The sequence below is a fragment of the Dermacentor variabilis genome, chromosome 9, assembly GCF_050947875.1.
Source record: "Dermacentor variabilis isolate Ectoservices chromosome 9, ASM5094787v1, whole genome shotgun sequence".
Taxonomy (NCBI): domain Eukaryota; kingdom Metazoa; phylum Arthropoda; class Arachnida; order Ixodida; family Ixodidae; genus Dermacentor; species Dermacentor variabilis.
Window position 1 is genome coordinate 115,148,432 of NC_134576.1, and position 14,364 is coordinate 115,162,795.

A 14,364-nucleotide genomic window follows, 5' to 3' on the forward strand; every position below is an offset into this window, starting at 1 on the left:
GTGGGAACGCGTCTCGGAGGCACGCATGACAGGGTGAGGAGGCTTCGATGACCCAGTGTAAAGATTATATATAACATCCTATCGCAAGTAAAACGATGCCAAAAAGCATGCAGCATACCAGAAACCTCTCTATGGTTAAGGCTCCTACCTTTTCCATCTCATTTCTCTGTCTTGTTGAAGCCTGTTTTTGGTGTGGCGCGGCGCGGCATTCGAACACCATCTATCATCCACTAAGCGAATGAAGGATGTTTGCTTCAAGGTTACTGTGCACACACGTATGTTTTTTTTTGTTGTTGTTGTTGTTGGTATTTCTTTTGGTGATTAGGCAACTAACACGCAAGAGGCTTCATATCAGATAACGTTCAATAACCAGCGCAAGCATTTAACTGACTTGCTATCGTGAAGAAAACTTGGATAACTACTCATCTCGGACGCACTCATGACAGTGACAAGAGGCTTCGGAAACCCATTATAGATACCATGTATGACGTCGCACACGGAAAGTAAAACGATGCCCAAGTGACCACAACAACACGTCGCGCCTTCGCTTCTGCATTTATCGCTGGCTTCTACAAACTTCGAAACATGATGACCCGCAAGAAATAGTGCAGACATAGGTGAAACCACCGGCCGTGCACCAACTACAAATGCGTCGCGTCCACTTCTCCTGGTAGCTCTCTATTTTTGGCTAAAGCAAGGAGACATAAAGAAACCGTACCGCAATTTTGCAGAGAGCTACGGAAAAATGCCGACGGCGTCTCTCAAATTTTTTTCGATCGTTGCGATAAAATCAGTTACTTTCTTTCACAAAGTCTCCATACGGTTCAGATACCAGGCTCAAAAAACAAAACCTGCTCGTCCACTTAGCATTCGCGAACAGTTTCAAAGCAGCTTCTGTCCCACCGACCCGCACCCTTCCCCCTCCCCCCAAAGAAAGGGAAACAAACACAGCAACGAAAACGAGGCGCTGTTCGCGAAACGCTTGTAAAGATAGACCCACGACGTTTTACAAACGACTCGGAGCTGCTCTGCGAAGTCACTGTATTTACGGAAGTCGCGGGAATGTGCAGGGGACTGCTTGGCGGAGCAGGAATCAGGGACGAATTATTTTGGTCAAAGAGAATTGGCTTTCGTCCAGGAGGTCATGACGCCGGGGTAGATGTTCTTCCCGCGCGGCCAGTCGAAAGCGGGGACATATTCGATAAAGAAGAAGCGGCAAGCGAAGCCGAGAGCAGCGCCCAGCCTTGAATACCCCGCTTCTAAGTGCACTTTTCCGATACGACGCTATACATAGAAAGTTCATGGACTGTAAGCAACGTGCAAACATATACCCTGGAATCCTTGAAGTGATATCGCTGAACCTATAGAGAATGGGCTGTCACACGATCACATCGACATTGTAAGACGTCTGCGGCGAAAGTGTGCAGCGCCAGCACAAACAGTTATTTGTGCAGTTTGCAGAAGGGCTATAGGTTTATATTTAGGAACTGCGCAGAATTTCGATCGAAGCTCCAACGAGAACGCTGCACTTTTGTCCGGTAATGTCTGTAGATTGAACGTTTGGGATCGTTGGCACTATATGGAGTTGTTAACGTAAAAGCACAAACACACGAACAACAAAGTAGTTCCCGGTTCTGTAACTTTGTCAAATCACTCGAGGCCTTGGCCCTGCAATGGCGAAAAAAACTTTACAGAGCAGCATCGCGTCGCATACCCATCACATGATTCTTACAACACCCTACGGCCGGATGTCACCGTTTCCATGGCAACGTTCCGCACCCCGCGGACTCGCTACGCATATTACAACATGATTCGAGAGAAGAGCGCAACGTCCATCCTCTCCCTTCTTATCACGTGGTCTCTGCAACATCTATGACGTCAGTCACTGCCTGTTCCATTGGCAACTTTATGCACACGGCCCACCACGCAGGCTTTAACGGGCGTCCCGTCCCCTTCCGCCGCCATGTGGTCTCTGCAACGTCGATGACGTCAACCGTTGCCGGTTTCCATGGCAACTTTCTGCACACTATTCGGCGTGCGGACGCGGTCCGACGCTTTTCCATCGGCATCAGTAATGACTATAGCCGTAATCATGATCCTGCACATGGGTAACATCTACATGCGCACTGATACGTTAAATCAACCGGAGTGCCGGCGCAAGTACTCGGCAACATCGTCGGTATTCGCCACACCGAAAGACCAGGGAGCGTTGAGGAAAAAAAAAAGAATATGACAGGGAGCGAAAAATTCACAAGGACGCGAATGCACCAGCTTGCGTAAGCCTATGTCACGCCTCGTCCGCACATTCGCGCGTGCCGCGAAGGCCCCGCCAATGACAGCCAAACATACAAGGCGAGGCTACGCAATTTCTGTATAACCTGTCGCCAATGCGCGAGCCTAATGGCTACGTCAGCGCAGGGTGCAGACGTAACACGATGGTGGCACCAAGCCCGTCTCGCTTGCGGCACGAAACGCACGTGCGAAAAGCGTCAGTCGCCATTGTTGGTGAGGGCCGCGCAAAACGTGTTAGTATTAGAGAGTTTTATAGAGTGACATAATGTTAAGCAACGCCCTCTCAAAAAGTGCTGAAAGTGTATTATGCACCACGTCACCTGTTCGACTGACATCGCTTATTCCAACTATGCCACCGACTGGCACGCTGTCGGCGGCAGGTGGCAATGGCAACGCTACACTTGCATTGTGTTAATAGAGAGTATTAGCGTACCGTCAATGCTTTACAGAATGAAACCTACTGTCTCCGCCACTTGCAAGCTTTGCGACTGCGAGCTAACCTACGACTAGGTGCACGCTGGCGCGGATTGGCTGGCGCGTGCGGGCGGCGAGAGCGGTGGACTGAGCAGCGATGTCGCGGTAACAATACGCTAAAACTCTCTAATGTAACCTCAAAAAAATTCTGGTCACTGAGGTGGTTTAACTTTTAAGCCAACGGCGACCCCCCGTTGAGAGGCAGCGCTTTCTGATTGCCTGTTTGTTTAAATTATTTAAGAAATTTCTCACAGGCTTCATACCAGCCACTGGGTAAGGGGCGCAGCGTCGTGGTATGAGAAACAAATGGGAAAATTGCAATAATGTATAAAATATCTATTATTCAAAAGGACGGCGCTGTGGAATATTTACTCTACTACACCAACAACAGGGTTGATGTCCGGCGTAGAGAACACACTAGAACACAAATTTATTTCTCCCAGCGAACAAGAATTCAAGTTAACACGTGCACGTGCAAACACACTCGAAACTAGATTGTCACGCGCTATTACGTCCCTTCCGAGAGGGCGATCAGTAGGAAGAGTGACATATTCGATAAGAAAGTATGGCCTGTCTTTTTCAGAAAGGTGTGTCGTCACTAAACTGTTTCCGGTTTACAGATATCGCCTTGGCCGGAGCTGCACATTTTAAGTATTACCACATTGTGTTCTCTAAACGTGCTCTCTCACACACGTGCTGTGAAGTCGGACCACGGAAACTCACGCTTTCGTCTCCCTCCTATGTATTGACGCGTAAAACGCAAGCCGCTACCTCACGAGTAGACCTCCAAGGCATGAATGTTTTCAGATGACTTTGGATTAGGAACCGATAGGCTTGCAGGCTGACAGACTTGTAGACCGATATGGTTATAGACTGATAGGGTTATAGACGGATAGGGCTATAGACCGATGGGCTTGTAGACCATCAGGGTCCCAAGCTTTGGAGTAAGGTGTGTAGTGTACATAGGAGATGAGGCAGAAAGCAGAACATTTCGGGCTGCTCATAGATGTGAGCAACCCGGAAAAACAGGGAACATACACACAATTTCAATTGATTGATTGATTGATTGATTGATTGATTGATTGATTGATTGATTGATTGATTGATTGATTGATTGATTGATTGATTGATTGATCAAATTGCACTCCTAATTGATTTTCCTCACATGCTGTTAATTAATTATCTTGGCCGCGAAGCTCGCGCGCGCCAGCGAGTGTTCAAGCGTTCCTCCCAGAGCGGCCGGATTCGAACCGACGACATCGTGCTCCGCAGCAGAACACGCCACAGGCACAGGACCCCATCAGCGGCGGATAAACAAAGAGTATATCAACAAAATATAGCATAAAGCCTAGATAAGGGGAACCGACCTTCCACAGGCACACACAAAAAAAGAAGAAAGAGAGAAAGAAAGAACGAAAGAAACGAGACGACTCACCCGAGAAATCAAATCCACGAGAGTTATTCCAAAGTCACGAAAACTACGCAGCGGACGGGGGGCAAACCGCGCGCCGGCAGGCAGGCAGGCAAGCGGAGATTCACGGAGAACGTGATTTGGTTCCACAGTGGACGAGCTTCACCGAAACGCGCAGCGCACGCTCTGCTCGGCTGTACTAAAGCTCCCGGGCACAAACAAACAGCAGCGGGGCGTGCAGATCAGGCCTCTGGTGCAGAGAGAGAGAGAGCGCGTGCGTGCGTGAGGGGTACTACTACAAGGGGGGCGGCGGTGGTGGTGGGTGTCGGGGGATGTGTGACTCGGGAGAGCGGGCATCCGGTGCTCGCTGTTTGCTCCCCGCGTCCGGGAAAAAAAATAAAGAAAGAAAAAAGCCATCGAGAAGCGTTGCTCGTCGAATAACAAAATCTAGCGCGATACTGCGCCACGGCCTACTCTAGGACGCGCGCACAAACGCACGCCGGCAGGCAGGCAGGCAGCGTTGGGACCGGCAGAGGAGGAGGAGGAGCCAGGCAGCGCAGCAAACCGACCTCCGCAGCGCGCAAAGTCACGCGTGGACGAACGCAGGGGTCGGCAACGCGTGCGCGCGGCATATATTACATATTAAAGTATATGCTCGGCAGTGCCGCCGTTGGGTCGCGCAGCGTCGTTGGTTGAAAGCTGCAGATACGAGCAGAGTAAACAAAGACCGAGTCGTTTTTTTTTTTCTTTCAGGATAGATACAAATACGCTTCGTCCGACTTCATATTGAAACATGGCAATCTCGTCGCAATGCTGTCGTTTGTTTGTTTGTTTGTTTGTTTGTTTGTTTGTTTGTTTCTGTCTGTCTGTCTGTCTGTCTGTCTGTCTGTCTGTCTGTCTGTCTGTCTGTCTGTCTGTCTGTCTGTCTGTCTGTCTGTCTGTCTGTCTGTCTGTCTGTCTGTCTGTCTGTCTGTCTGTCTGTCTGTCTGTCTGTCTGTCTGTCTGTCTGTCTGTCTGTCTGTCTGTCTGTCTGTCTGTCTGTCTGTCTGTCTGTCTGTCTGTCTGTCTGTCTGTCTGTCTGTCTGTCTGTCTGTCTGTCTGTCTGTCTGTCTGTCTGTCTGTCTGTCTGTCTGTCTGTCTGTCTGTCTGTCTGTCTGTCTGTCTGTCTGTCTGTCTGTCTGTCTGTCTGTCTGTCTGTCTGTCTGTCTGTCTGTCTGTCTGTCTGTCTGTCTGTCTGTCTGTCTGTCTGTCTGTCTGTCTGTCTGTCTGTCTGTCTGTCTGTCTGTCTGTCTGTCTGTCTGTCTGTCTGTCTGTCTGTCTGTCTGTCTGTCTGTCTGTCTGTCTGTCTGTCTGTCTGTCTGTCTGTCTGTCTGTCTGTCTGTCTGTCTGTCTGTCTGTCTGTCTGTCTGTCTGTCTGTCTGTCTGTCTGTCTGTCTGTCTGTCTGTCTGTCTGTCTGTCTGTCTGTCTGTCTGTCTGTCTGTCTGTCTGTCTGTCTGTCTGTCTGTCTGTCTGTCTGTCTGTCTGTCTGTCTGTCTGTCTGTCTGTCTGTCTGTCTGTCTGTCTGTCTGTCTGTCTGTCTGTCTGTCTGTCTGTCTGTCTGTCTGTCTGTCTGTCTGTCTGTCTGTCTGTCTGTCTGTCTGTCTGTCTGTCTGTCTGTCTGTCTGTCTGTCTGTCTGTCTGTCTGTCTGTCTGTCTGTCTGTCTGTCTGTCTGTCTGTCTGTCTGTCTGTCTGTCTGTCTGTCTGTCTGTCTGTCTGTCTGTCTGTCTGTCTGTCTGTCTGTCTGTCTGTCTGTCTGTCTGTCTGTCTGTCTGTCTGTCTGTCTGTCTGTCTGTCTGTCTGTCTGTCTGTCTGTCTGTCTGTCTGTCTGTCTGTCTGTCTGTCTGTCTGTCTGTCTGTCTGTCTGTCTGTCTGTCTGTCTGTCTGTCTGTCTGTCTGTCTGTCTGTCTGTCTGTCTGTCTGTCTGGGCCATCTCTGGGATCGGCCAGCCACTGCGGACAGCGCTAACGGCGCAAAAGTGAGCCACAAGCTGAGCAAAGCGAACCAAACCCAAAAGAAGCTGCCCATATGTACAGGCGTTAAGTAAAGCTTCATATACAGTTCGGCTCAGTGTTAAAGAGAACACTCAAATCTGCCGCTCCCGCTCTGCTTGCTATAGCTGCAATTGTCAGCTGAAGCTACCTTAATACACCGCACAGGTGGCTAGAAAAATGCCAGTACCACCAACCAGAAGTCATCTGCAGCAAAGCCAGAAAACTTGACAGCTGCCAGACGGCGAGTTTCGCACACGCTTTACACTCACGTGTTCCCGTTAATAATGGACCGCACTGTACGCAGAATGTACATTGAAAATACAACATGGCGCGTAACGTAGGAACGTCATTTGTCAAGTTTTCCTGAAATCAAACACTCAATTTACAAAAGGGTCATGCAAATCTAGGAATCAGATCAAATCCGAAGCACCGGTACCAGGTTATCGTGCCGTGCTTTGGGTTTGCGATTAGGTGGCCGCCATGTGAAGGAGTAAGAAGCACACGGTATACTCATCCCTTCAATTCAAATCACGAAGCTGCTGTGGTATTCAGTTATTTCCGGTGCGATACATAGCTGGGCTCAAGACGGTAGCGGGGATGTCAGTGTGTATACTTGTCAACTGAGTGACGTCTGATTCAGTTCACTTCATTGCAGGTTCTTTACTGGATGCTTCTGGCTGGCTACCTGGGCTAAAAGCTGTGTGAACTGCTCGACGGACGTTGAGGTAGCCGCCTACAAGGTCGATATGCAGCCACGCATCACGTAAGATGCACAAACGAATAGTGCGAAACGAAGTAAACGACAATAAACAAAAAATAGACAGTATTTAATCCATGAAGAAAAGAAAACCTGAACACAACGAGATTTGTCACACATAAGAAAAAAATCCGATACGAGAGCATTAGAGACATGAACTATCCTAATTGCAAAAATTAACATGGGAACCGTAACCAATTACCAGCAAAAAACTTATTGTAGCATACGATAAAGGAAAAGAAGAAACAGTAAAGCAAGAAATGAAACCTGTTACTTGCATACGCACAGTTGTCATAGCTAAGATTTATTACATAGCTATAACAAGCGCACACAGAAGCGCTAAAATGCGGAGCAATTTTCACGACAACTATAGGGCGTAGGAAAGTTCAAACCCATACGATCTAACGCCAGCGAGGCTGTCACAATGCAGCACCGGTTTAACGGGGACAAAGCACGCGTGGCACAAACGACCGCATCACCGAAAATGTCACCGAGGTTGAGCTTGGATAGAGAACGCGCACAAGTGCGGGCAAACATCCTCGCAGACAGCGGCTATACCTAACCCCCCCCCCCCAACCTCACTCACCCACACACGCGCACACACACAACCCTCCCCCTTCCCATGTGCAGAAATCGACTTCAGCACATGACAACACCCTTCCTCCTACCACTCCCTCGCCTATACGAATCGCTGCAGTGCGCGTTCGCGCGCAGTGAACCGCCATCCTTCCGCCACTGCTTTGTTTCCACATTTGCCCTCACATGTCCTCCACGCGTCACTCAGGAATCCCAGCGCCCAGCCGTTCCGTTCCACGCCAAATAACCAAGGGCTGTTGCGCGCAGGCTGCCTTGAAGAGCTCGTCCCTCCGATGTCGGTCTGGTGTCGACGACGCCAGTATAACTATTTGGAGGAAACGTAACGTCCCCGCATTTTCTAAGCACGCCATAATAGAACCGCAGTCCAAGCGAGCTGTCCGCAACATTCTGTCCGCATCGTCCCAGACACAAACGCACTGTTAGCGTCGATGGCGGGGCGTACTTTGTGCTTACTGTCCAGTGCAATTGTGGACAACTGCCGGGTCTGCGCAGGCTTGGGGTGACGCTGAAAGCCGTTAGGCCGTCGATTATTCACATTGTTCGCGAATTCCGCGTGAAAATTGGTATTTAATATTACAGAATCGATATTGCACCCAACCGAGAAGGAAGACTGCGTCATATTTTGAGTGGTCACCGATTCATTGCGGCACCGCCGGTGATGATTGCGCGGACGCAGCGGCCCGACTATAGCTCAGGGAGAAGCCCGGTATTCATCGATCCCGCTTTCAAGCACGGATGCTCCAAGAAAACGTCGCATATTTGCGCGCCAACGCACGCTATCCGATTGGAACGGGCCCAACTTCATAAATAGGCGGCTACGTTCCCTGGGCCCTGAATTAAGCATCCAGTTACCCATCAGGACTGTCCAGAACAGGCGCGACCCTCTTATGCCGACTACGGTTGGTCGTGCCGTTCAACGACGCCTGCGCTTTCCGCATATGAATGGCCGACACCGCAGCCTGTGAGCACTGCGGTGAGGAGGAAACATACTCTGCGCCAGTGTCCCCAGTATTGTGGACAGAGACGCTCATTTACTGCCGGGCTTCAACAAGTTCGACGGTCGACCTCTGTCGGAAGAGACAATCGTCAAACGTAACCATGGTTCTATACATCTTATCAGAAGACTGTTGCAGCATTCAATTTAAACTGCGTAGTGTGGCACCACTCACGGTTAAGCAACACAGACGCACCAGACAGGACGGGAGAGCTCAATCTCGCTTTCATTTTTTCTCGTCCCTTCTTTCTAACTTCCTTTTTTTTTCCCAACTCACGTGCCGGGAAGCAAACCGGAGATTTGCTTCGGCTTAACCTCCCTGCCTTTCCTCTCTCTCTCTCTCGTGAGCTCCCCTCCTCGGGCAAGGGCCCGGTCACGTGGTCTGAAATGTTCGGACCACTTTGCCCCAACTACGACTGCCTCGGTCAAATTCGATGTCGCGAGCATGCGCCGAGCGGTAAAAAAAAAAAATTACGCAATGTCAACGCGGCCGTTACACCATGTCCGTGCCAAAGTGACGCATCCATTGAGTGCAGCGCATATATCCGAACTCTGGCGACACATCTCGCCTATTATTATTATAAATTCGCCTCACGTCAATCCTGCATTCAGGGCAACCTCTCTTTGCAATTTGATATTTAAGTCGTTTGAACATTTCGCAAGCCCTTCCTGCAGCACTCGAATGATCTAGGCCGCCCCACCGCATAAAGCTATACGCCGGCTCTAGAGCTCCATAATTTGCCTAAGCCCTGGCAAAAAGAGGCAAACCGTGAGGACCGCAATCCCTTGTCGTTCTTTGGTAAAGTACGATCGATCTAGAAGGAGCAAAACATTCGGCTTCACCATCCTTACGCAAAAAAAAAAAAAAAAGAAATCAAGCGTCCGCTTTCCGCCCAATCCGTCCCCGCTCACTGCATATATGTTACCCCATTAATACAAGAGGCCCGGCCGCCCGCCGTTTCTAACCTCGGGACCTCCTGCTGCATACCCTCTTAGGCATCTCTACTGCCACATTCATAACAAAGATCGACCGATTGATTGATTGCTCGCTTGATTGACCGATGGGCTGGAGCAGGAACCCTACGGAGGCCCGCACCATTTCTCCCCGAAAATAACGGCCAGCGAAACGGGAAACCCACTCGAAGATGCGCATTAGACAGACGGCCCAGTCGGAATCCGAGCACCCTCCAGTACGTCATACAAAGCTACACTCGCCAAGCCGGCGATACGGATGCCGCGAAGATTAAGACAGATACGCTGGTCGCAGCCAGGGGGCGCGCAGAGTCATACGCTTCTCGCGCTTCGCCGCCGTCCAGCGCGCCCGCGCGCGTGCATATGTGATATCACTCTCGAATTCCGTGCCGCCAGCGATGCAAATGACGACGGGCCAGCCGGCGATGATGACACCGAGCAGCGGGGTTCGTCGTCAGTGCGTGCGTCCGTGTAAGCGCAAGCGACCGCGAGAGTGTCGTCGTCGGCCAACCACGTGCGTGCGCGTGTGTGTAGACACGACCAAAGGGGTGCGTACGCGCGACCGTGTGTGCGTGCGCGACTGTCGCTGGAAGTGGAAATCACGCGCTGAGTGATGATGACACGCGAGAAGGACGGCGCAGGGAAAGGGTGAGGAGCGTGTGACGAGAGTGAGCCCGAGAGAGAGGGGGAGAGAGTGACAGATCGAGTGCAGGAATGGAGGACGGTTCGAGTAGCTCGGCGCATTCGCATACCGTGATTTCTAGAATGCAAGCAATCGCCTCGAATGTGACCCGTGCCAGCTTAGTATAATACTCGGGGCAAAAGACACACGCAAAAAAAAGAAAGGAAAGAAGTGACTTCGTATTTGTGAACTTTGGAACCGATAGCACTGTTGTTGTTTTTTTCGTTTTGTTTGTGGTGTATGTGCCATTTCGAGCACTGGTCGTTTCACTTCCCTTTTTTTTCATTATTTTCTATATTTCAACTTTGAACACTGCTAATTACCACTATGCTTTCCTTCGCTTCATTGCCTGTTTGCGTCATATGGTCGCGATAAACAAATATATCGAGCCCCTCGGTTTCCCTTCTTCTCGTTCATTCATAGCGAGGGTCTGGAACCCGGCGGCTTTGATGCCATTAGGTAGCATACACGGATTCGTTAGCCACTCGCCTGCTCTTTTAAGTGCCCCTGTTGCGTGACATCATCGAGCAAAAAAGCAAAAAAAAAACATGTTTCACGTTAGCCCACCATGACTCTGACTCAGTGGCGCTCGCCTAACACTTCCAGGGCTATAGACCAAGTAGACATATATAGATACCCAAGTTAGTGGGCGAACTGACGGCCGTCGCTACAGCACAACTGGTAGTAGCGCATCGCACGCGTCCAATGCGAAGGTTGCGAGTTCGGTCCCCACCAACGACAAATTTATCTTTCTCGTCCACCTTCATTTTCGCCCCTTTTCTTTCATTTCTCTGTTTTCCGGACCCGGGTGCCTAGAACACGAGTAAATACGGTACAACAACCTCGTCGCTTCTGCACATTGCTTTCCGCTGCCCTCGGCTGCGCTCTCCCTCTATTCAGCGCTGAGGCGCGTGTAACGCGACCGCCATGCGATCCGGGATCTTGGGCGAGAATGGTTATGCGACGCGATGTGCGTAAGTAGGTGTACCGTATTCACTCGCTCGAGTGGCCGTTGACGGCGTAAGTCTCAGGGGCAGCCGCCGAGGTACGGAGAGGCGGCGAAACGGCCATGAACAAGAAGACGCGCCTAGCACGGCTTCTCGCCTGTCGTCATCATACCAAGGTATCATTACCATACCAAGGTGTCACTATCATCACACCAAGGTATGACGCTACTTGGTACGATGATAGCCCACCCTCTGGCGACTAAAATCGTGCATTGTATTAGTTGGAAAGTGAGTGGGAAAAAAATTTCAAGCGGAATCGACAAAGTGCGCTAACTACGACTACATACACTCCATTAGTGCTCATCCGACGATGCCTTGCCTCTCTGCGTTGAGCTCTTTTTATTTTAATTTTTTTTTACCTTAACGTAACGATCATAGAAACCGCGTAATGTTGCTTCTACGTGCCGACATGTACAACGTGATTCACTGTTAAATGTAATTCGGCACACATTACAGCTTGACACCATACAATATGTATTTCGGGGTTCGTTGTATGCAGCCTAGTTTTTTTTTTTTTCTTTTGCAAGAAGGCATCGGCAACAACGCTTCTTCAAACATTACACGCCTGTACCTAACACGTCAAACCAAGACTTTCTATTAGCCTTTCGCTTCCGTAATGGGCCCGGATGTGGGCGGACGGTGCCAATGAACGAAATGAAAATGAACGCGTTCTCACGTTAGCGAGTGTTGTGATGCGCGGACACTCAGTTCACTCTTCTGATTGGCCAGCATGAACGCCTTTGATTGAGCGGTGCCAACCGCACGTGAACGAATTCACTGCGTTTTTCTTAGCATATGCCAGTACAGACGCCAAATCCGAATGCTGTGTTGCGTGCCTAATTTCTTTCTTTCCTTCTTTCTTTCTTTCTTTCTTTCTTTCTTTCTTTCTTTCTTTCTTTCATTACGAAGCGTCTCTTGGCTCAATCCACGCACTCTGTTGCATAATCCTGTCGGGCATCATTCACTGCCTTCATTCACTGCCTCAAGGCTTCGCCTATTAGATGCAGAAATAAAGACGTTTAAAAAAGAAAGAAATATGCATATCCAACTCATATGTCGGAAGCTGTGCGAAGCGAAGCTTTCACGGGACGGTTGATTAGGTGCTATAAATCTACAGTGTATTCGATGCATACAATTATTTATTTTAAGCCTACGCAACGTGTAATAATCCCATCCTATACAACGCGTAATCTCATGCAGAGTTCATGATTATGCGCCGAGCAGGTCATTATTTTAATGCCGTGCAGTGTTTACGCTTGCGCACTGCACCGTCCACATTTTCCAAAGTGCAGAGAACAATTCAGGCGAGCGTATGTTGCCGGATGTCGACGCAGCTATGCAGCGAGAACGCGAAGGTGACGTGCAGGTGCGCTTAGAGCGTGTTTATATTTTGTTTTTCTTGTCTGCTTTCTTTTTCTCCAGTGTTTTGCCTGCGTATAGTGTAAGTGGGATATGCGGCCATAAAGAAGAAAGAGCCCTGTACCTCCTGCCCATTCTTCTTGAGAGCTTCACTTGAAAAAAAGAAGGTTATTCCTATCCCCCGCGCTGCGCGAATTAATTTCATGATAAGCATTTTCCAAGTAGCTTGCCGTCCAGCATGGTTCGGGCCTTCTGCGAAACGCTACCAGATCGACCGACAAGTTCGTGCACGGCGATGCAACTGCGCGCGTGTCACGCGACCACACAGCATCGATTACCATGCAGTGCGTGGGAATCTGGATATCTCCCTCTTCTCTTCCGATTCCGAGGTCCGGAAAACTTTCGTTCGGTCACCTCCGGGCTAAAAACCCACCCAAACCCGCAAGAACACGCCCGGACGCGCGCCCGCAATCGTGAACGCAAACATACAAACAAACAAACAAAAACAAAAAAACGTCAAAAAACACGCACGCGCAGACACACAGACATTTTAGGAGTCACGGGAGTTCGCTTACCTCGGTGTACGGGGCAGCCTATACCACGCGGCCAACGCTAGCACGTAGGCGCCTCTTCTGCTTGGCCTTACACGGCCGCGGCCCAAGAACGGCAACTGGCGCCCGACATTTTCCACCGGCGGCGGCGCACAAGATATTATAACCGCGCGTAATGTCAGTGGCAAAGGTCTCACGCGGTAAAGTCGCGAACGCGCCGCGCTGCGCAGACTGGGCGCATCAAATTCCCAAAGCGAAAAATGAGACGACGGCCTGTCACTTCGAGCTAGCTATAGCAGCCCGGGCATACGTACATGCGGCACGCTCGTAAAAACAAAGAGCGTAGTGGCAACGCGTATATTGTTAGTTTAGAGAGGCACTCTTTCCAGCGAGAGCTTCCTAAAGGTGCCGCCACAATCCCGTCGTCGACTCTAGCGGCCGGTCTCGATACGGCCATAGCTGACCGTGCAAGAGAGAGAGAGAGGGGGGGGGGAAGACAGGGAGGTTAGCCAGAGGGGAATATCCGGTTTGCTAACCTACGCTGGGGAGAGAGGGGAGGAGGAGGGTATGTGATAACAAAGTAGAGAACGTGCAATTTAAACGTAGAGGTTGTAATGAAGAACTAGAAAATAAAGGAGAGATAAGCAAAATGGCTAGACAGCACTCGATGTATGTAGTGAAGCCTGATAAGCTCGAGCAGGCGATCGGTGACCATCTGTCGCAGTCCCGTTTCGAAGCGGACGCCGAAGGAATCGCCCTCATCACTGGTCAGAGAGCTGACATCCTGGGCTTTATACCTGGATCGTTGCCAGCCAACGCGAGAGAACTGCTCAAAAGCGGGAGAGCGGAAGCAAGCGTGTCGCAACAGTCAATCGCCTTTATAACGAAGCGCTCAGGACCTACAGAGTACTTCGTTGTACAGGACCCTTCGTTGTAAAGATGGGTAGGCCGTATACCAATCCCTATAGAGAAGGGCTAGGCGCGTCCAGCGAATGAAAACATTTATTTAACGCGAATTCGAGAGATAGTTAACGAAAGACGCCCGCCGATTATCTACCGCACACTATCCTCCGACGTAATTTGCCAGTGTGGCCGACCTTATGTCATCGAGGATTATAAGCCGACTAAAGAGAAGGAAGGAATGCCAGGGAGGTTAACTAGACTTCGTCCACTTTTTTATCGATACGCGAAGGGAGAGTAAAATAGAGACGGGAGAGCAGGAGCTCATGCATCAGT

General features: G+C 50.1%; 1 protein-coding gene across 6 annotated transcripts in view; it reads right to left on the reverse strand.

Moving 5' to 3' along the window:
- LOC142557325 (uncharacterized) overlaps positions 1-14,364 on the reverse strand; it is a 412,081-nt gene that overhangs the window by 172,658 nt on the left and 225,059 nt on the right. Inside the window, exon 1 of one of the 6 annotated variants that reach the window (XM_075669072.1) lies at positions 13,153-13,234. The exons of 4 other annotated variants lie outside the window; for them this stretch is intronic. The gene's annotated coding sequence lies outside the window, so the exon portion shown is untranslated. Of the gene's footprint in view, positions 1-4,201; positions 4,338-13,152; positions 13,235-14,364 lie in introns of those variants that run through there. One more of the 6 variants, XM_075669073.1, reaches the window with a different exon arrangement.